This window comes from Protomyctophum bolini (genome assembly GCF_963924005.1).
Source record: "Protomyctophum bolini genome assembly, chromosome: 3".
Classification (NCBI taxonomy): domain Eukaryota; kingdom Metazoa; phylum Chordata; class Actinopteri; order Myctophiformes; family Myctophidae; genus Protomyctophum; species Protomyctophum bolini.
Genome location: NC_137864.1, coordinates 18,399,820 through 18,423,261, shown reverse-complemented (window position 1 = coordinate 18,423,261; position 23,442 = coordinate 18,399,820). Strand labels below are relative to the sequence as shown.

The 23,442-nt window shown below is 42.1% G+C and overlaps 1 protein-coding gene across 1 annotated transcript in view; it reads right to left on the bottom strand.

Annotated features, from left to right (window-relative positions):
- Window positions 1-21,987, bottom strand: part of grin2bb (glutamate receptor, ionotropic, N-methyl D-aspartate 2B-b) — a gene marked incomplete at its 3' end in the record, with an annotated part of 123,228 nt that extends 101,241 nt beyond the window's left edge. Inside the window, exon 1 of the mRNA XM_080757229.1 lies at window positions 21,976-21,987. The remainder of the gene's footprint in view (window positions 1-21,975) is intronic.
- Between the last annotated feature and the right edge of the window lie 1,455 nt (window positions 21,988-23,442).

Here is a 23,442-nt window from a genome sequence, read left to right as displayed (position 1 = left end):
TAGACCGTTCCTCACCCAGGAATCAGCCCAGCTTCTAATCCAGACAACATTCTTGTCAAAACTCGACTATTGTAACTCCCTCCTTACTGGCCTACCAGCATGTGCACTTAAGCCTCTCCAACTGATCCAAAATGCCGCAGCTCGCTTGGTCTTCAACCAGACAAAATTCTCACATGTCTCCCCCCTGCTCCGCTCCCTCCACTGGCTCCCTCTTTGTCATGCCAGCTATTGTTAGGCCACTCGTTGGTCAGTTTATGTACAGGAAATGGCCCAGGCTTCTGAATATCATTATGGCGAATCTACATCGATACCCAAGGTTTGTTATGATTCCAAGTAATGGTTGGTACTTAGAATGTTTATCATGAAATGCCTGGTCCATGTACAAATCAAAGACACAGCCCACCTCCAGAATCAGGACCTCCTTGAAAAACATCATCAGGTGTATTTGGGATGTTAGCAAAGACAACGCATGCACAACTAAACCAATCTGGTAACACTCTTAAATGTTTAGTGTATACATTGCTGCACTGGATTTATTTTGGAACTGCATCAGACACTAGGACGGTCAACAATACGGTCGTGGTGAGCAATATACAGTACACATTCTTGTATGCACTTGACAGATTGTGCTTGTCTTGGTTGGTAATACTTGCAGTCTCGCTTTGATGGTGAATTTTAAAACATCCTCCCCAATAGCATTTTTGTCCATCGAATGTGAAACAGAGTGATCATCTGAATCAACACAGGCCAACTTTCCCTGCAGTCGAAGTCCACGCCAATGTTGTTTGGCTTCAGTCTGTTTTGTACTAAGCTGAACCTGTGTAGCCGTTTATTCCTGTAGTCTAGTGTCCCCTGCCTGCATGGTGGGTGAGAGTAGCCTCCACTACCACGCTGGAGTCTGTAATTAATCCATCAGAGATGGGCACAGTTTTTTTGCCCATTTTAGCTGGACTCCTGTCTCCTGAGGTCGTTGAGATCTGGCCAATCACACCAGACCCCAAAGCCCTTGGCTTGTGAGTCCAGTTTCCCAGAGTCTCTCCTGGCCATTTCTCTGATGGTGCCACCATCATTATTGAGCATGTGTAGTAGGTGGCTCAGCCTTGTTGCTGCATAAATCCACTCAACATTTGGGACCTCCAGCCCCCTTTCGCCATATGGAAGGAAGAGTATGTATTGTGTGGAGAGACATACATACACACAAATGCGCGCGAGCGCACGCATGCAGTCCATGAAGCTCTGAGCCCGTCAATATGTGGAAAAGCATCCGCCGCTGTCTTCACTCACTGAACGCGCGCGCGCACACACACACACACACACACACACACACACACACGCACACACACACACACGCACACACACACGCACACGCACACACACACACACACACACACACACACACGGTTCCATTTGTACAGCACGCATGTTAAAGGGATACTAGGCAAGTCTGACTGTGTGTGTATGGACCGATTCGGTAACGGGTCTCATGGTCGCAGCATACGTATTTCCTGTAGTCCGAGACAACACAACTGCGGTTTCCCCGCACCAAGCTTCTACTACAGTGAATGGAAAAGTGACTGATGCCTGTTACTCTTTTACCTGCTTTTTATTAACACTAACATTACAAAGATGCCCAGAACATCAGGATGAACCTGTGTAGTTTATAACTGCTCCAACAGTAGTGGCAACATAAAAAGAAGAAAAGAAAAACAAAATATCCACCGCGGTGGCTGAGACCAGAGCCATATAGTAATGGTTAAGACAAAGCAGTGAAAGGTCCTCATACTTACTTTATACCTCATACTGCTTAGTATGAGGTATAAAGTACAACAGCCTTGTGTTCCTAAAACAGAAAGATTGGGTATTGGGTAAGACTGACATTATGTGTCTTTCAGGACCTTTCACTGCTTTGTCTCAACCATTACTATATGGCTCTGGTCTCAGCCACCACGGTAGATATTTTCACATTTGTTTATTAAAAATATATATATATGTTGCCACTACTGTTGGAGCAGCCATAAACTACACAGGTTCATCCCAATGTTCTGGGCATCTTTGTAATGTTAGTGTTAGTAAAAGCAGGTAAAAAAGTAAAGTTTGAGGCAGACTAACATCAGTCACTTTTCCATTCACTGTAGTAGAAGCTTGGTGCGGGGAAACCGCAGATGTGTCGTCTCCGCCTACAGGAAATATGTAGGCTGCGACCATGAGACCCGTTACGGAATCGGTCCATAACAAACACACTCCCTCTCTCTGACAGGCATCCAACAGGTGTCTTTGATGCCTTAATTGATTAGAGAGATCACTAACGAGCACAGAACAAGTTTAAATGGCCCAATGGATCAGTCAACTTAAACAGAGGAAATGTCAACAGTGGAACAAACCCCAAATACAGCCAGAGGGATGCGTCTTTCTGCAAGGAAACACACCAGCACAACAATATAGTGGCTGATGGAGGGAAATGAGGGCTAAAATATTTATATATATAATATATATACAGTGTAGGCTAGTTTCCCTTTAAATTAACACTTGAGAATTTTACAATGCCCTTTGAGAGAGGATCCTAAACGGTTTCATAAAGCTTCCAGTGACAAACGGCAGATCCATTATTTCGTGCTGTGACTACCTTAGGGACCCTGCACACTTCAAAGGCCAGTGTGTGTGCGTGTGTGTGTGTGTGTGTGTGTGTGTGTGTGTGTGTGTGTGTGTGTGTGTGTGTGCGTGCGTTCAGTGAGTGAAGACAGCGGCGGATGCTTTTCGACATATTGACGGGCTCAGAGCTTCATGGACTCGCTGCCAGGCTAAGTGACCATTAGACAATCACACCAGTGACCAATTCTGACTGATGGTCTTGTCCATTCTCTCTCTATCTCTCCCTCCTAACTCACTCTCAGTACACTTCTTTCTTTTCCATCCCTCACCCCCCCCCCCCCCCCCCCCAGCCCCTCCCACACGCCCTCGCTGCTCTTTGATGTCAGCTGCAGACCTATTATTTACTATTATTGCTGTTATTTACTGTTCGTCTATTAACAGCCATGCACAGAGCAATAGGAGGATAGATGGGGAAGGCGAGGAGGAGGGAAAGAGAAAGAGGAGCTGGGAGCCAGTGGGAGGAGGACGACACACGTGTGCAGGGGATGGGAGGGGGGGGGGGGGGGCATGTCAGGCGAGGAGAAACACGATTAGTCATCGCATGATGTGAAAATTGTGGTTTCTGACTTCTAAATAATGCATAGTGTTTACTGTTTAGTGAGTAGCCTTGGAGGCGTACCATTTCCGGGTTTCTGATCCGGTCCGGGAGCAGATGGTACAGTAACTTACGTCATGCTGTAGTCACTGGTCTGTAGTCATCAGGCCGGAAACCACCAACCCGGAACCAGTATTACCCAAAACGTTTCCCTGCATCATAGTTTTAGGGCCTGCCCAATAAAACCCTTAGATTGTTTGTTATATCAATCTTCTAGTAGTGACTGGCGAGACTAAACTAAAACTAGTAGTTACAGTATACTCGATTCAGCATTTAAATGGGGAATGGGGGAACCAAAACAAAGTGCAGACGAAAAACCCGAACCCTTGAACTGGAACCACAACAAAACAACACTCATAGTGTGATCCCATGTGTATTCTATACAGGATGGAGAACAGGAGGGGAGGGGTGGTGATCTCCTGCTAAAACGGTCCATCCAAAAGGTCTAATTATGAGGGATTTTTGTCAGCCCTAATTGCAGGTGCACATACTAACTGTGAATGAGCTGAATTCTCTGTGAGGAGGCCATGGTGTGGGGAGAGAAGGAAGAGGAAGCATGTGGGAGGAAGCCAGGAAGCCAGGAAGGCAGGGAGAAGAGAAGAGAAGAGAAGAGAAGAGAAGAGAAGAGAAGAGAAGAGAAGAGAAGAGAATTTCTGTTTTACAGCAGCAATTGGTTTCCATGGCAACAATTCAAATATGCCTCCACACTGTGCCCTGATGGACAGAGAAATATGCACGCACGCACTCACACACAATTTCACACAAAACTCATGCAATGCACTGTTCACTTTTATCATAGCTATACATTATTGGGCTAACTTTCACTGATATACAGTAAATATAACACTTGCTACAGACAAAGCACGGCGCCATGCCTTTCTCTAGTCTTGAGTTTGCACCATTCATACAAAATTATACACGGTTCCGGGCACCTGTGCATCACACATGCACGCGTTCTGACAAAGTGTAAACTGCACTGACATTTGGGGATTAGCACTCCTATGCCAAATGTCTTCATACCGTCACTAATTAACATCTAAATGGAGGCAGGGTGTCCGAGGGTATTCACAGCGGACAGATATTTACAATACAATAGAAAGAGAAGAATAAACACTGAAGCATTGCATCAACGAACAACCAATCTAAACTGACATTTGCACTGATATGCTCTTGTATACCCATATGGAAAAAAAAGTAGAAGAAACATATATGTTGTCCTGTTGCCTCCAATAGTAAGTATTTACATTTTTTATGTATGTCATTTACATGTATGTCATGTAAAGTACATACTAGATTTTATATGTGAACTCTTGAAAGTGGCACCTTTCATACAATCCTCATATAAGACAATAAAGTGAATCATGTATGAATCAAGTAAACAACATGTATGTGATCTATGAGGTAAGTACATGGCAAACTGTATTTTCCTTACATGTTCCATACAATGTTTGTAGTTTTAAATTATATGAGATATATCCTTTCCATATATAAAGAAAATACCATTATAGTATGTATTTTATAGTTTGTAACCATTTAATTTACAAGAAAAGTATGCTTCTTTTATATGATTTTTATAACATTGTTATAAAATCAGCCAATACAATATACCTTATAGTTGTTAAAAAGTTGCTGAGATAGAGCACCACACCTACTATACCATCAACTCCCAATTCTTCCCGCATCACTTGCCGCACCCAAGCTGTGTTACTCATACGCTGAGTTGCCAGTGCCCAGGATCGAACCCACGAACTTGTGGTCTTAAGGCGAGAGCTCTACCGACTGAGCTACCCAGACACATCCTGACATATGTGAAGTGTTTGATATGCTCTCTTTATGTTTTTTGTTTTTTTTAGAAGATTCTTATAAGTTACCATAGCAGTATAAAATAAAATGCATTGGGAGGTACATGGGGGGACATTGGTGGTGACACTGGCTGGGGGGGCACTGGCTGGGGGGGGGGGCACTGGTTGGGGGGGCACTGGGGGCTTGTGTCACACTGGGGGGACACTGGCTGGGGAGGACACTGGCTGGGGGGGGGCATCACACTGGGGGGACACTGGCTGGGGGGCACTGGGTGGGGGGTGTCACACTGGGGGGGTCACTGGCTGGGGAGGACACTGGCTGGGGGGGCACTGGGTGGGGGGATCTTAAATAATGTAGGAGTCATAAAATGTAAAAGGGAATACAACTCATTATTTTGTCATCTCATGTTATTTCATTGTAAGATTAGGTTTTGTTTAATTTGGATGTCTCTGTGACATACATGGCCTGTATTGTATGGTTTCTATACAATATCCTATCAGATTTTGGTTTCACTGATGTTTGCCCAACTCTACAAGTTTGACAACACACAATTACTAAGGATTTTGTATGTGGATTTACTGCAGTAATTATTTAAGTTTAAGTTCATATATATTTCAATTTATACTAATTTACTAAGAATATTGTATGTGGATTTACCGTCACATATAGTTCTTATAAGTTACAAAATTATATAGGTTTCACTTTACAAAAACTTACTATGGCTCTATATATGTGCTTTGACTGTTATATATAGTTCCTATAAATGACAAAATTATATAAGTTTCACTTTACAAAAACTTACTATGGCTCTTATATGTGCTTTGACTGTTTTATATAGTTCCTATAAATGACAAAATTATATAAGTTTCACTTTACAAAAACTTACTATGGCTCTTATATGTGCTTTGACTGTTTTATATAGTTCCTATAAATGACAAAATTATATAAGTTTCACTTTACAAAAACTTACTATGGCTCTTATATGTGCTTTGACTGTTTTATATAGTTCCTATAAATAACAAAATTATATAAGTTTCACTTTACAAAAACTTACTATGGCTCTTATATGTGCTTTGACTGTTTTATATAGTTCCTATAAATGACAAAATTATATAAGTTTCACTTTTCAAAAAAATACTATGGATCTTATATGTGCTTTGACTGTTTTATATAGTTCCTATAAATGACAAAATTATATAAGTTTCACTTTACAAAAAAATACTATGGATCTTATATGTGCTTTGACTGTTTTATATAGTTCATATAAATGACAAAATTATATAAGTTTCACTTTACAAAAAAATACTATGGATCTTATATCTGCTTTGACTGTCATATATATTAACTACAAGTTTCATGTAAAACATATACAAATTTAGTATTTTTTTTTCCATATGGGTATGTCCATTATGGTACTTGCACAGCGATTATACTCCCATTACACAATGTGGAGAAAATGGCTGTTTGTATTGCAGCTAGACACCCACACTGTTCAATCGCTTACCTGCTCATTTAGATATAAATACTGATATGTGCCAGTGTGTGTGACGCATTGTGAGCTTGTAGATCGGCTATTTTCGGCCTTCTCTAAAGACTTGCATGCAACACCTGCGTGCAACACCCACACACAACAAAGTATAAATGAAGGATAATCCTCTCCCCATAAGCACACAGATACGGTGTATCTGCTGTCAGGCAGAACGCACCCAACTCCAAAATGTTCATTTTACAGGAAATGAAGAAAAGCTTATATTGCAATACTGACTCATCAAAGTTAGTATTGTGACTTTATATATTGTCAATGCCTTGCATGAGAGGGGGGGAAGGTGGAGTTTGAGGGTCCATGCAGTTAAGAGGTTTTGTCAGAAGCACTTTTTAATACTTTAACTTCGTCCGATATATTTTTTAACCAACACACAGATGTAGGGTGTTCAATAGTGTTGATTTATGGGGGGGGGGGGGGGGGGGAATTAAAAACTTCAAACATGGAGTTTGGTTTCCCCTAATTCCGCTCGTTCACAATGAAGACGATGGCAAGCGCCCAGGAACGCTTGCCAGCATTGAAGCGATGTGCCCTACTGGTCAGAGCTGAGAATGCAGGCGCCCTCTATCCTTTATAACTTGGACGATGCAAGCCTCACGCGCTGGGTGAAACATTTCCATCACTGGCATGTACAGTATACTGTAGGACTGTAGGTCAAGCACAGTTTGTGTTCCCACATTTATACAAACACACTTGAGTCCCCCCTGACGTGTTGGTCATGTGTTTGTGATGTGTTGCACAGCATGCTTCCCCTCTATGAAAAGAGGCGTGTGCACGTGTGCATGTGTGTGTGCGTGTCTCACTGACAAAAGAGAGAGAGACATGACAGAGCTAAGCAATACAAACATATAGACGCACGCATGCTGGCACGCACGCACACATAAAGCGGGCCCTGAGATAAAAAGGCTCATGTCAATAAGATGGCTTGCCTGCTAGTGTCATCATCACACTTACCATTTACAAAGAGCATTGATCGAGGAACTCTCAAACAGCACAAACTACAGTAACATTATAGTTACTCTAGACTCACAAATAAATCTCTAAATGCTTCTGAGTGCTGTGATAGTCTGGCAACGTGTGACTAGGGCAGGGAAGTCCAAAGTGCGGCCCGTGGGCCAGATGCGACCCGGGGACAGATTTTATACGGCCCTCTGCTTCATACCACAACTATAGGGCTGAGCGATATGACTACAAATCTGCATCATGGTCATTTCAAACATTTTCCTCGATTACAATTAAGGAACTGGTTTTTATGGTTAAAAAGGGTGATCTAAAAGCTCACGGCGGTTCACAATACAGCAATTTATGAACGGGATTATGTGATTATTAAGGCTTATTAAGACTAAGGCCCTATTTTCGTCAGTGATAAACCCCTTATGCCTAAACTTTGTTTTAAAAATTGTTCAACTAGGCGATCTACATCAACACGTTGTGAGCTTGTAGATCGGCATTTTGAACTATTCAAAAATGTTTTTCAAGTTAGTAGGCTCGTACTGTAGTGTACTCTGTGCCACTTTACTCTGTGCTGTACTCTACTGGCCACTTTAGATTAGGGCTGCACGATATGGACAAAAATTCATATCACGATATATATGGCAGATATCTCGATATCGATACGATGACGATATATCGTGCAGCCCTAGCTGACACCGTCGTCGGGAGACTCCAGACCTGAATCGCCAGAACATATTTTCTTAATGGACCTGGCTAGCGATGCAGGGCTGGAGCCAGGCTACAACAGGACAGAGGGACAAACGAGTGATGGTTTATTTTCCGAGGGGCACAGGCTAAAATAGAGGGCTGGCTTTAGAAGTGGACGATATATTGTCGATATAGACGATATATCGATATGTCGACGATATATCTATATCGCGATACCGTTGTCTTTTTGCGATACTGATATTGTGCATGTTCATACCTCGATATCGATACGATAACGATATATTGTGCAGCCCTACTTTAGATGTTGCAGCTTTCCGTGCTCAGACATACATACGGATATACGGACATACATATTACATACGGACAGAGGCACCGCTCAAAAAGACAAAGAAGTTTAGGGATGAGGTGTTTAGCACGAAATAGGGCCCTTAGTTTATTACATAAACATCAACTAAAATGTTTGATATATGGAAAAAATATGATAAAAAAACACAGCTTCTCAATTATTTGACTATATAAGTCGGTAACTGGTTCTAAATATCAGTTTCAATAAATGTTTGGTTATTGTCCAGCCCTAATCCACAGTATGACATGATCAACTCAGCCCTGGCTGTGTTCTACAGTAATGAATGTGAGCGGTGGTTAAGGGGCTATTGTGCAAATCTTGGTAAATGCTTGCTTGTCCTAAATACTGTGGGGGGATTACAGTGGAGATGCTGATGATCTACAAATAGGCTATGCAGCATTGTGAGACATTAAAATAGAAAGATCTGGGATATTTAACCACTTAAACCAAGGATCAAAGAATCAAGAACGGTTTATATGTCAATCACTCATAATGGTATATGTACTGGAAGTGTCGGTGACACTTGGTTCTTTTAACTTCAATCAATTATTTAGTTTGAAGTTCGTTATTTTCTTTGATTATTTTGTTCGCCTTATTTTGTTACTTTCTGTATGTTTGCAGTACCTACTACCTCATTGTGAACCTTCCGGTTAACCTGATAGCTTCACTCACCCACACACAGCTAGAGAGTGACAGAGGGGGAGACAGCGTGTTTGAACGCAGCAGCGCAACGCGGTATGAGAAGTTTGTGTGTTGGCAATGTTCATGCTTGCACACTGATGTGGTCATCTTGAACAATCAAGATGTTTGTAGCTTCAGTGGACTGAACCGTTTAAATGATCCAGTGTCTGATTGTTTGGTGTGACTGCTATGCTGTGACTCGTTGTATGAAGTTGTATGAAGCTCAATGTGGCCTTTCCAGCCCATAGCACCCTCGATAAGCAGAGCGAGGTACAGGGTGAATGGGTGAATGTAATGTATCTATATGTAAAGCGCCTTTTTCGACAAATGCACCATTTACCATGTACCATTGTGTGAAAATATGAAATGAAATGTTATGAGTCTGAAAGTATTTATTGTTTTCACGGTGTTCAAATGGTGCTTATTCAAAGAAAATAAAGACACCCGTTGAGACCATCCACTTTGTCTTCTTACACAATCGAGGGCCGCTACAGTATAGTTCCATGCAGCAAAACCCCACTACAGTATACACTGACTGCTGTATGTCAAATAGTGAAAATAACTGATATGTAAGCTCACAATGCATTGTGATGCATTCTAAGCTTGTAGATAGAACACACACACACACACACACACACACACACACACACACACACACACACACACACACACACACACACACACACACACACACACACACACACACACACACACACACACACACACACACACACACACACACACACACACACACACACACACACACACACACACACACACACACACAGTTTAACGTTGTTCCTGCATAACTTCCGGGTATGATGATGTCACACGCATACCCTAGGGATAGCGTGTATCAGCAGCATTAGGGGAGGGTAATGGTCTCAAAAGAAGAGACAATATACAGTGTCATTCATGCACCTGAACAAACAGCAGAAATTCACAATTTGAAGCTTTTTGTTTTTCTGCAGTTTTTTGTCCATTTTAGTGGTCTTTACAGTGAAGAGAGGAAACCATGGCAGGTCCTAATACGAGCCACTAAGGGCCCTCTACAGTGAAGAGTCTTTTCACTTTGCTATTGTCATAGAGGGCCGCAGAATGATGGGGAAATCATTAGGTCACTGAAGAGGGTCTGGGGTGTTTGATGAAGTGCAATTCAGGTTGTCCGAGTCTCCTCTGGTAAGTAAGACACAGATCCAGAGTGTCGTATTGAGGCTGCCTGTATATAGCTCTCCAAAGAACATCCTATAACACATTATTCTCTTGATTATAGGAAATAAACTGACTAGAGAGAGACGGGGTAATAAGCACACAAATACTAGCGTACAGTACACGCACACGCACGCACACACACACACACACGCACGCACGCACGCACGCACGCACGCACGCACGCACGCACGCACGCACGCACGCACAAGCATGCACGCACGCACACAAAGGGCTGAAGGAACAAGAAAGGAAGAGGAAAAAAAGCGGGGGCCGAGGATTCAAGGAAGGATTCCTTTATCCCCCGGGGTCTTCATTACCTCATTGGAGCCATTTATTCCACAGAGGTCATATCTCCTGTTCTGAACTTAATTTAGCAGCAAAATGACGCGTCCCTTTTCTCAGAATGGCGGGGCCCCTGGGGGCCCCAGTGGGATCAAACCACCACGGAACTATAGCTACGCTGACTGCTTACAAAGACAGCCCCCTGTCATATCTTCACAAGTGTATAGACGTGCAGTGTGCCATGTCTTGGTAATAGTGTACAATGTGTCACAAAATTCAATGCTTTAACAGTGGCTCCCATCTAGTTGATGTATTTCTGTAGTCCCTATGTAGTAAAGCAAGGAAAATTTCTATTGAAAATAATGTTGAGGGGGCATGGTGGCACAGTTGGTAGTGCTGTCACCTCACAGCTAGAAGGTATTGGGTTCGATTCCCACTCGGGACGCTGTGGGTGCTGGCGGCGTGTTTCCTACTCTGCGTCATCAGTGCCCATACCCGAGGCGGGTCTGGGCCTTTCTGTGTGGAGTTTGCATGTTAGGCAGCGGTGGCCGAACGGTTTGCGGAGTGGTCTTGGTATCAGAAGGTCGCTAGTTCGTATCCCCGGACCGGCACGTTAAAATTACCACCGCTGAAGTGCCCTTGGACATGGCATTGAACCCCTACCATGAAATGTTCTATGAGCAGGGCCTGGCTGTAAACAAGTTATTGAACTTAGTCCAGTTACCCTGGGTAAACATAGTACCTTTCCTTTCCTTTGTTCTTCCCGTGTCCCCTAGGGTAGGTACCCTCACAAAAGACATGCAGTAATCCTGGTGTCTAAACTTCCTCCCCCTGGCCAGCCGGGGCGCCTGATGGAGGGGAAAGGAACTGGTTGGAATAACGTGTTCCTTCCACACGCTACATCCAACCAGGGAAAGGAGCAACTTGGATACTCAGGCATGAAGGAAGTATGAGTTCAAGTCCGTTGCTCTCCCCATGTCCCCCATATATGGGGACTAGGTTGGCAGAGGGGTGAAAAATTAAGGAGAAAATAATGTCGAAGTACCAGTGGTTTGCAATCCAAACGAATGCAAGTGACTATTTATACATATCTTACAATCTCGAAGGCTCTGACAGATCATCACATGGCAACAAGTGAGGCCACTTGTTCACAAAAGTAGGAGAATTAATTGACAAAGCATCTGTATCTTTATATATGGCTAGTTTGGCATCATATTGAATGAGGTACATAGTTTTGCCATTTAAAGCATTGACATCACCAGGTAGTACAGTATGTGCAATGGAAGACGGGCCTACTGTTTGGATGTTTTTCTGTTTCACAGAAAAACCTTTCAGGATATGTGCAGACTTTTTATTTATCAGGCCTAAATGGGTTAAACATGGACAACATGAACCGCTTCTTATTTATTTTTGGCACAAAATAATTTCAGATGGGTTGTCTGCAGCAATTTAGCAACAAGGGGTCATTGACATGAAAAGGTTTGAGAACCAGTAGTGAAAAGCTATATAGCCCAGAGTTCCTCATCTAATCCAAAAGAGCAATTATATCTAAAGACCCACAGAAGTATGTGTCCTTTTTACATGTTAAAATAATTGTTACGATAACTGACCACTCATAGTGAAAAAGAAGAAGGTTTTTGTTAAAGCGGTTCGTGCCATATTTCATATTTAATAACTTCTATAATATTCCACAGTGAATTCGACTTTCATGCCAGTGATCTTTTTTTACGAGACCAGAGTCTCATTTTGAAACATAGCACCTCACCCATTTGATGCTGTCATATTTTATGTTCCTCATTTTGCAGGCAAAACTATCCCAGCAAATTATATCAAGTATAAGCCTACACACTCCCCTCCACTTACTGTAATATAAGCCTAAATGTAATGAATCAGCACTAATGCACGGTTTCACAAACAATCAAACATGGCTCGTCTCCGCCTTCCCGTGTTCCGTTTACCCCCAAGATGATAGCTCTGCATTGCTTCTGACTCTGATCTCTGTTGCTTTATGCGAAAAGAGACAATATACTGGAGTCAATAGCAGTCACTGTAATTGAGGGGCGCTAGCCCCTCCAATACAGTACATGGCTTTTGAAGATTACATCTATGTTTTTTTTTAATGTTTGTTTAGAGCACTTATGACATAAATCGTTTGCCAGCCAAGTCTATGGACTTTGAGGATATTAAAATGGTTTGTTTAGAGCACTTTAGAGCCAGCCAAGTCTATGGACGAGTGCCAGCTAAGTCTGTGTACAGTATGGACTTTAGTATTTGTTTAGAGCACGTATGACATCAATCGTTTGCCAGACAAGTCTATGGACTTTAATGTTTGTTTTTTAGGGCACTAAATATGACGTGAGATGTCATGTGGCCGATACAAATACAGTGGGTGCCCCTCACTTCACACAAGTGTGATTTTTAACCACCACGCCACTTATGGTCATTCATTCATTCTTCAATTCATTCAACCAGGCATCCATCCATCCATCCATCCACCCACCCACCCCCAGGTGAGATGTGTGATAAAGGCATCGAATGGTTTACTGCCATATCTTCTCATCCATGTGGTTATATCTTATATGACAGCTGACGAATCAGCAGAATCTAAAGCTGTATCTTCCCTTCTGCAAAGCCACCACCTGCTGAACTGACCTCTGCTTGTGGAAGTCACCATGTCAAACATAGAAGAAACTCGGCCACCAAACCAGTGTTGTTTTTGGCAGCAAATTTTTATTTTAGTTTTAGTCATAGTATTTTGAATAATTTACATTCACCTGGAATGTTTTTGTGTTAAGTCTAGTTTTAGTCGACTAAATCTACAGTTGATTTAGTCGACTAAAATGTATTTTGGCAGGCCTTGATGCGTCGTAATGGCTGATTTTACAATTGCTGAAAATAGCTGATCTACAAGCTCACTGATCTACAAGCTCACACTCTTGTGAGCTTGTAAACTTCTAAAAGTAGCACTACAACACTGATTACAAGTAGCTGAGTTTCAAGTCCAAGGCCACTGTGACCTCACAAAACACAATTCAATCAATTCAATTCCTTCAAAGTCTTAATTAACTATTACACAGTACACGATATAAGTTTGCACAGATACAGAGTAGAAGGCAACTGGTTGGTGGAGGACAACCATTGTGTGCCATTTTTTGTTTTCATTGTTTCACCAAGTATTAACTATGATTGTCTGGTGACAATGAAATTGATTTTCGATGTGCAGCTGTCATGACGTTTGCTACTTATTAGGGTGAACTAAGCCTATTACTGATGACTATCATGTCTCTGCTAATGTCTCCACAAATTCAATCTATGCTTTATTCGTCCATCTTTTTATGACGCTCTTCCTCTCCCTCTTGAACATAATTATCCACTTGCAACCACTCTCTCCCAGGCTGAGCTATCTGTGTCACACATGATTCTTTTCTGTTCTCCCGTTTCAGTACTTTAATTCATCACATTGTCCCCAATCCTGTACAGCAATCAAAACCTGTCATCACTCTCTCGTCACCTCTAGCCGTTCCTCAACCCACAAATCTTTAATTTTCGTACTGCAATCTGCCATTCTCCATCTGAAAAGCCTCACTGGCGTCTGTTGTCCTCTATTTGCCGTAGTGTGTCAAGTAAAATGCTTCAAAAAGACTATCTTTGGAATGAAAGGAGAAGTGACAACTTCCATAGGTCTCAACAGATGGCAGCTGACACGGAAACAGCTCATCATGTCATAAATGAACACACAAGGGGAAAGAAGGCTCTCTAGCTCCGGATGCATGTTTGCATTTTATTCAATAGCGGATAGATATATCTACAACGTGTCACATTGCAATGCGTTGTGAGCTTGTAGATCAGAAAAAAATATTGAATCATAACACAAATCTTGTATGGGGCACAAAAGATTGTGGTCTGCAGCCAAATGCATATATTATTTGGGGGTCCTGAAAAGGTTTGAAAACCACTGGTGTAAAAGACTGACTAGCAGCAGCAGCCTCACAGTATTGCTCCCACTTTTTCTATTCTTAGCTCCATCTCATTTTCTCACAGTCACACATGAAGAGCTATGGAAATAAAGAGTGGTAGACATGTCAAATGTTATTTGTTCTTGCCAAAAGGTGAGGTGAAGTTGAATATATTATAATCTGTGTGTGTGTGTGTGTGTGTGTGTGTGTGTGTGTGTGTGTGTGTGTGTGTGTGTGTGTGTGTGTGTGTGTGTGTGTGTGTGCGTGCATGCGTGGCATGGCATGGCGTGCGCACACAATACATACAGTACGTACCGGTACGTACTGGCGTGCATGTGTGAAATGTAAATGACATGCACATTTGGAGAGGATTACATGGCTAGTACAAAGAGCATTGCAGAAACGCAGATCGAAATATAAAGGGCCGGCGGAAGAAAGAGGTGAACAGTGGAATCGAGCTAATAACAAAAAATGTGTTTAAGTAAAGTTATCACTTTGGCACAGAGGTGTCATTTCATTGGGGTGGCAAAAAAGGGACCACTTGATTCCAAAAATATAAGAGCTGCAGTTTTGTTCTTTAATCACATGTGGCCTAATGACATGCCCAAATTAGAAAGGCCAGAATTTTGGCATTAAATTAAAAAGCTAACAGGGTGGCAATTGCCCTCACTTAAAATGACGCCCTTGATTGAGCACTTGGCCACGGTGTCTCCAAAGTTAACTGTTCAAAACAGGGGAGGGAATGCTGCTGCATGTTTACAGACGTAGTTAGTCTAAAAACTACTTATTATTCTATCAATTACACACCCCATGAAGTCTTGAATTCATGGATATTTTTGTGTTTTTTTGTCGCATTCCTGAACCAATAATTTCACGACCAGCAGAGTCTCCTGCTAACAACCAGCCACCCAGTCAAATGATTGGATGACAAAAACAAAACGAATCTCCATGAATTCAAGGCTTCGTGGGATGTGTAATTGGTAGAAAATAAGTATTTGTTTTGTTTGTTGCTGAACTACTACTTTAAAAAGAGAGCAAACAACATTACATTTCATAGTGTTCTTTTATCCATTTGTAACTCCAAGAGTATATGAATGTAACTTTACTTCTTCTTTTTTGCTCTTCCTGAACCTACTGTGGATTATACCAGGGACTAGTTGACTTGGACTTTAGTTATTCTTGGACGGGTGCATGTGTTTGGTCTGACCAGGGACGTGCAGAGAGTGTTAGAGACAGGGGCTGAAATCCCGTAAAATGGCACTTTTGGACAAAAATAGCGAAAATAGCAGATCTACAAGCTCACAATGCGTTGCGGGCTTGTAGATCAGTTATTTTTGGGGCACAACCCAGCAATGTTTAGCTAGTGGAGATGAGACATGGATTTCTAAATAAATTTGTTCAACGCAAAATGCTGCGTTCAAGTTCAGGAGACTTCGGGGGAAAAAGCAATTCTTCTGAATGCTGCCTTCCAGCATGGCATGGATTGCATTCGTGGTCTGGAGAGGGCAGACGTCTTACAGAATACAGACGGGTAAAAGGGCAGGGGCTGAAGGCCCCTTTGATGTCTATGTGTGCACGTCCCTGGGTCTGACATACTAAATAGTCTTACAGTCATGAGTCCAACACCCTACCCAAAACCCAACCCAATCTCGAAATTAACCTTTTTACGTGGTAGCACCAGTGCTACCAGTATAAAATTGTAGGAGTGCGAGAAACATTTTAGGAGCACCCACCAAAATGTAAGGAGCACCAATATGTTATCGAATCTTATTTTTTTAATTAATAAAAACAACAATATAACATGAAATGCCGAAATGCATGCAATTAGGTTACTTGTACTGTGAGTGTGAGGGTGCTTGAGCGTTATGTGTGTGTCTAGTAGTTGGCCTCAAACCTTTTCATGTCAAGGACCCCAAATTGACACTTATTAGCCCGCGGACCCCCATTTGAAAAGATATGCAAGGATCCCCCATAAGAGAAGATTGTTATGGCTCTATCAGTGATATTCTCATCATTTAAATTTCATGGACCACCCCAGTTTGACATCCTATCCTGTTTGAGTGTGCTGAGAAATCTGAAATCTTCTTCCCAGAACAGGCTGCTAGCAGGCAGCTCAGTGATCTTGTGGTTAGAGGAGCGTCTGGGGTAAGTCCCTGCGACATACTAGCTAGCGTCATGTCCAGGGGGTGTCCTTGTACATCATGCCACACCTCATGCTACAGAAACAGGAGATAGGCTCCGGCCGGACCCTATGGCAGGAGCCACAGTCAGCAAGGCTTACTGTGGTTAATTAGCACTGAGGGTTTCGCAGTACACCTCCAGCCCTCTCCACAACTCCACCACACTGTCACTGTCACATTATCCTTCCTGGCTTCATGTCCCACATACAGCATCTGTCAGGCGATCGGTCTCCTTCATCCTCATTACGTCTGTTAACGTCGATTCCCTGCCTCATTCTGACTGCTTCTTTTATACACTCCATGCCATGCGTGAACTACAGACAGCCCGAGCTGCCGACACAGATGTATAATTTCATCATTATCTCAGTATAACATGATAAGTAGGCCTATACCCCATTGTACCAGAAACGGTATCTCCTTGTGACAGGAGGAGACGCCATCTTGTATAATAAATATCACGGCACAATGAGAACGCAGTTAACGTCATAACGAGGAAACATATCTTGTTACCATATTGAAACACGGTGTCGAATGTATATCAGATCCCCTGCCCTGTTGAGCCCCCTCCCAGCCTGACACGTGTGTGTGTGTGTGTGTGTGTGTGTGTGTGTGTGTGTGTGCACGCGCGCAAATGTTTTGTATGTTTGATAGTGTACTGTATATCAATGTGCACAAGCCTATAGGTGCATTTGGCCACATACATGTTTGACAATGTGTGATATTGTGCTATACTGGGATTTCTTAATTGAATGTGATGCATTAATGTGATCAGTTTCATTCATTCATTACATTATATTTTATTTTCTCTACATACTCTACATCAGCCTGTTTTCATGAAGGTAAAATCTGCCCTAGAGACAAATTTGTTGTTCCTGTAATCTGGGATTACACCCTTAGATCTAAAGTAACACCTAAATTTAACCACAAACTTGCTTTAAGATTGTATCAGTGAGGGACAAGCCCTGGAGCTGCTAGTTGGCCAGTTAGCGGAGACCAAAACAATGTGGACGTCTTCTACATTTTATGGTTAAAATATGCAACGCTGTGTTCGTATCACAGTTTCATCACATCCTGGCTCGACTATTGCAACAGTATCCTCTATGGCACCACCATTTACTCAATTTAGGCATTTGGTTAATCCAGAGCGATTTACAGCAAGCAAAGACAACACATGGTAATACATCAAATACATAGAGAAAGAGTCATCAAGGATCACAAGCAAGCTGAGAGCCTAACATCCACCTAATAGTAGAATCTGTACAATGAAACTATGAGTATAGAGTGCTATGTCATACATACATAAAATGCTTACTAAATTACATAAGTGTTGCCTTTGCATATGCCTGTAACCGTTGAGGCTAGTGCAAGTGCTACGGCTACCACCACCTCCAAAGTCCCCAATAAACTCCAATATGATCAGAACTCAGCTGCTATTTACTGCATACGGAAACCATAATGTTATGCCTGCATTCATCGTCAAGTCCATGGACACAGTGAATAAATGAGACTTCACAGGTGGCGCAAACATTTACATTTTTTTAACACATTTTCATTTCATATGGAAAATAGATTCACGGGAGATCATTTTCCATTCTTATTTAGAAAAGAAGTTCATGGTGTGAATAATATATTTATATATCTATTGAGGGGAAATAATGAGTGCTAACAAGTACATGTTTTACTTCATTAACAACCAATGAAGCAAAGCCAGTGGACTTTAGTTATTTTCTCTAGTTCACTAGTGAAATGGTGTAGGTTGGTGTCTGCAACCTTTTTGAAATTAAGTGCATTTTTTAAGTGCACACCACATATTTCGATTGTACACGTATATAACATTTTCCCTGATGTTTTGTTTTTTATATTTTCTTTCACAATGTTATAATGATCATTATTATGACTTAAAGAGACAATATGACGTAATGAGGCATATTATGACGTAAATGTTCCCTTCATTGTCAATGGTGTTTACAAAGCAAACATTGAACTAAAGACAAACATTAAACCTGTGTATTGGAGGGGCACACAATTGGTTCTACCTCAGGCAGGATGACCTGAAAACGAATGAGCGTCACGCCTGTCACAGAAAGTTTTCTGCCCCGCTTTGGGGAGGACTTTTGCCCTATGTTTTAGACCCCCCCCCCCCCCCCATACAATGAACACAGCGGAGCGCTCCTACTCCACTGACGGCCCGTCTCACCCAATCACAAGCCGCAACGCTGTTTCCAGCCCCTCCCAAAAAAGGGCGGAAACCAGGGTCACGTCAGACATGTGCAGAGCATGTTGGCTATTTAAACTGGAAGTTTGCACTGCTCATCCCTGCTTGCTTTGTGCTGCTCACACTGAAACTGCTGCTCTGTTATCTGCTTATAAAATGCTGCCACCCCAGCTGCCACCTGTTGTTTTGGATCTGCTGTCTAGGTACGGGGTATTTGGAGACCCATATGGTTGGGAGATGCGCTTTATTAGAGTACCTAAAAGCAGATCCAATTCATCGCCAAACCATAATAAATATATTGCTCATTTTATATTTAAAAAATATATATTCTATGCAATCATGAGTTGTCCTGTCTGAAAAGCCCTTTTGAGGATGTGTGTCGGTAGCCTGGATAATAAGCAAATCTGCCGTTGGGAAAGAAATTTGCGAAGACGGTGTGATATGAGTATGGCCAGGCTATTGTGTCGGTACTGTGTCCCCCCACCTTTGAAATGTATTCCTGTATAGTTATTCTTATAGTTCCTCCTTTGTTAGGGGTAACTTTTAAGGGCCTTATTACTCTACCACAGTAAATAAACAAGCTTAAACTTGAATTTCAATATTGTCTTTCAAATACCTGAATGAACCAAGGCGGCTGTATTGGGATCAAACCAGATTTAACTTATAAAGCATTCAAGACATGTCTTTTCAACACAACACTACTTCTTCAAGTACACCTCCCGCATACATACAACTTCCCAATTATCTGTGACCTGATATTTTGAGTGTGAGTCGGTGTTCCCTCCACCAACCCCTTTCCCCCCCTCACTGTATATGTTTTCTTTTCCCTTTTTACCTCCTTTATGATGATTTCCTGTTTCATAGAAGTGTATATTTGTATGTCTCTAAATGTTATGATGAATTGAACAAGGTGGACCCTCTTCTAAACAAGTATAGTGCTGTATTGGGTTGTCCACCCAGTTAACAGTTTTTGTATTGAGTTGTGCTTGAAATGTACTGTAATTATGCAAACTGTTAAATACTCAATCAATCAATGTTAGTAATTTAATTTGGAAGGCACAATTGCAACTTAAACCTTAGATGCAAGTTAACCAGGCTCTGTACCCCCCCCCCCCCCCCCCCCTTCCCCCGCGCGCGCGCTCGCGCCACAGGCCACACACACACGCAAACACGGCACACACACCCTCTACACAAACTCAGTCTGTCCTAAGATGTCTAGACTGTCATAGGACGAACCTTATATGCAAGAATAGGTGTAATAACATCACATCACAACGCACCGCAAAGCCTTGTGATCTTGTTGAACTGCTATTTTCGGAAAAATAGTGTCGAGGGGCTAAGGACAGACCACTGAAGAGATCCCAGCTACTTTTAACAATCCATCATACGAGAACAACATATGTGAGCTCCACTTTGAAGCTACATTTCTGCTTCACCCCCTGCATCAATGTATTCTACTGTATGTCCTTCCATTATCAACGCCCTCTCCCACAGCTTTAAAACTTCCTTGCTAATCTCTCCCCCCCCCCTCTCTGCCCCCTCTTATCAGTCCTGAGCTGTAGGCCGGTTGGCTGGCTGGTGAGGAGCACAAGCTCAGCAATAAAAACGGACTCCAGCTCCCTCGTCCAAGCTGCTTTACATATACGTTATAGCACACCATTGTCTAGACCTGTTTTCCCTCGTGAAGCTGTACATCTCAAGCATTTGGATGGGCTTATTGAAGCCAGTGTCTCATTATCCCTTATCTGAACACTAGGCTCTGAGTCTATGAGGGGTAAAAAAGAAAAAAAAGAAAAGGCAATTTCTCCATTCTTCCTTTGGCTCTGAATGTATCCTTCATTTCTCATCACTTTTCGTTACTTTTAAAGTATAGAAGCAAAAAGAAGGAAAGAACGTTCCTATTCTTCAGTTCAATACCCAGAGTTACACTCATTTGTTTCATGTTAAAGTTAATAACACTATTTATTAGGCTAATTATAGTTTTAGTATTCTTTCTTTTGCTAAAATGTTTTATGTAAAGCACATTGCATTGCCTTGTTGAAATGTGCAGTACGTGCCTTGCCTAATACAGTAGTCAATGTCGAATCTAAAGGTCATGTTAGTTAAATATGTAATAAGCACACACACACACACACACACACACACACACACACACACACACACACACACGGAACTGAACTCTGGAAACGATCTGTTTTCAGAATCAATACACAGACATAAAACTCCAATGTTACTGTGTTAGTCCCATTATTCACTGACCATTGTAGTGAGGAACATTTGAACTCTGGCCTAAAATCCTCACTGTTCATGTATCCATTTGTAACTCTTAGAGTAGAAATGCAACCAAATGGACCCAGAAGCGTCATATTTGTAGCCTACTTGTACTCTCTCAAGAGTTGAAATAGAATTATATAGTTAAAGCAGTGGTTTTCAACCAGTGGTCCGGGGACCACCAGTGGTCCTTGAAGGGATGCTAGGTGGTCCCAAGCTAATGATAGAGTTGGTAACCAAATAGACACTTATTAGATCTTTAACTCTTGAGAGTGTAAAATGAAACCAAATGTTTTCAAGTTACGCTCTCGAGAGTAAAATTATTGTTAAACATCAGCATTACTAATTTATAAGAAGTCTACACAAATAGAGAATGTAGAAGAATTGTTAATTTGAACATCGCTTCTCCTAATGGTACGTCGCCAACGACAACAAAATATTCTAAGTCTTGGGGTCTGAGAGGCTAAATCTCATCTAATGGTCGTCCGTGGCTCAAATGCCGAATAAATAATGGACCTTGATATGAAAAGAGTTGAAAACCACTGAGTTAACGGACAAGTGACCATGGGGTCTGGCCTACCTTGTACACTGCCAGCCCAGATCTCCTCTCTGCTCTTCAGAACTGGCATGATGGTGTGGTCTGGTCTTCAACCCCTCCTCTCATAGCCTCAGATGGAGGGATGGTCGACAGATGAATCCGTGCAGAGGAGACTGAAAAGGGGCTTGCCGAGTGTCTTGTGACCGTCTTGTGGTGAATGAGCTGGGAAATTATGTGTTTGAGTTACGATGAAATACTGAGGTTGAAATGGGTGTGGTCAGGAATGAGAGTATGCATAAAATATGTACTGCAATTGTTAATATTCAATAAGTGATTGACAATTTAATATAGTGAGATCAAATCCCAGCTATTTCCAAAGTACCCTTGATCAAAAATGGGACAGTCAGGTTCCAATATGCCTTACACTGAGGTCTTAGAACAGTAACAACTCAAACAGTCAACTCAAAATGTTTGAGACAGTACTTGAAATGAACCAAAAATGATGAATGTACTGTAATGCAGTGGTAATGTAGTGGTCATTGGTCTCTTTCCATCCAAATCATGCCCCTAGGCTTTGCCCAGGATTCCTCCCAGAGGTCAGTAAGTCTGGGAACACTGTTGCCGTGGAGATGAGAACAGTGTGTGTTCTGCTTCTTCTGTCACTCCCGTGCGTAGCTTTCTCTCGCTCCTTTTCGTTCACCTTGCAGTGGTATGGTCATCCGTTTGGTGTCTGTTCTGCACCCTCTTCTTCGTCAGTCTGAGAGAGAGAGAGAGAGAGAGAGAGAGAGAGAGAGAGAGAGAGAGAGAGAGAGAGAGAGAGAGAGGACAGTTGTGTTAGCACGGTGCGAATGATGCATGTGCGAAATTGGTTAACCACAACAGCCTGGCGTCCCTGATTTTTTCAAAAAAGTTGCAAAAAAAGCGGGAAAACACAAAATGGAAGATCTACAAGCTCATAATGCATTGTGATGCAATGTGCTGTGAGCTTGAAGATCAGCTATTTTCCCAAACTGTAAAACGGTAAAATAGCTCACAATTGAATCGTTATGGCAAATCCTCGTACCCTACTGGCTCACCTGCCAGTGAGGAGCCCCCAGTGGAAGTATGTAGAACTTCCATCCTAGAGATAAGACTGCCCTGCCGGCCCCGTTTCCCTCCCCCGAACACAGTGTTTGTGTATAGACAGACCACTTGTTGAAGCTGATGCACTGAGGTGGAATTATGATGTGAGTTGTACAATAAAGTTTCAATGAATGAAAGTAACATTTATAATATTCCCTGGATGACAATATAATCAACTCTCATCATTCTGTTTTTTTCATGCAGATAAACTATGTAGGTGGGTTAAACGGCAGGAACCCCTATACGTAACGATACCTTTCAATCTGGGAACACCTTTTGGGGTTGTAACTTGTTGTTGCTATAGTATATAGGTTTTTCAGAAAACTTAAGTCAGGATTTAGAAGGCCTTTTTTAAATCAAAGCCTTGGTGTAGCATGGACTCAGACC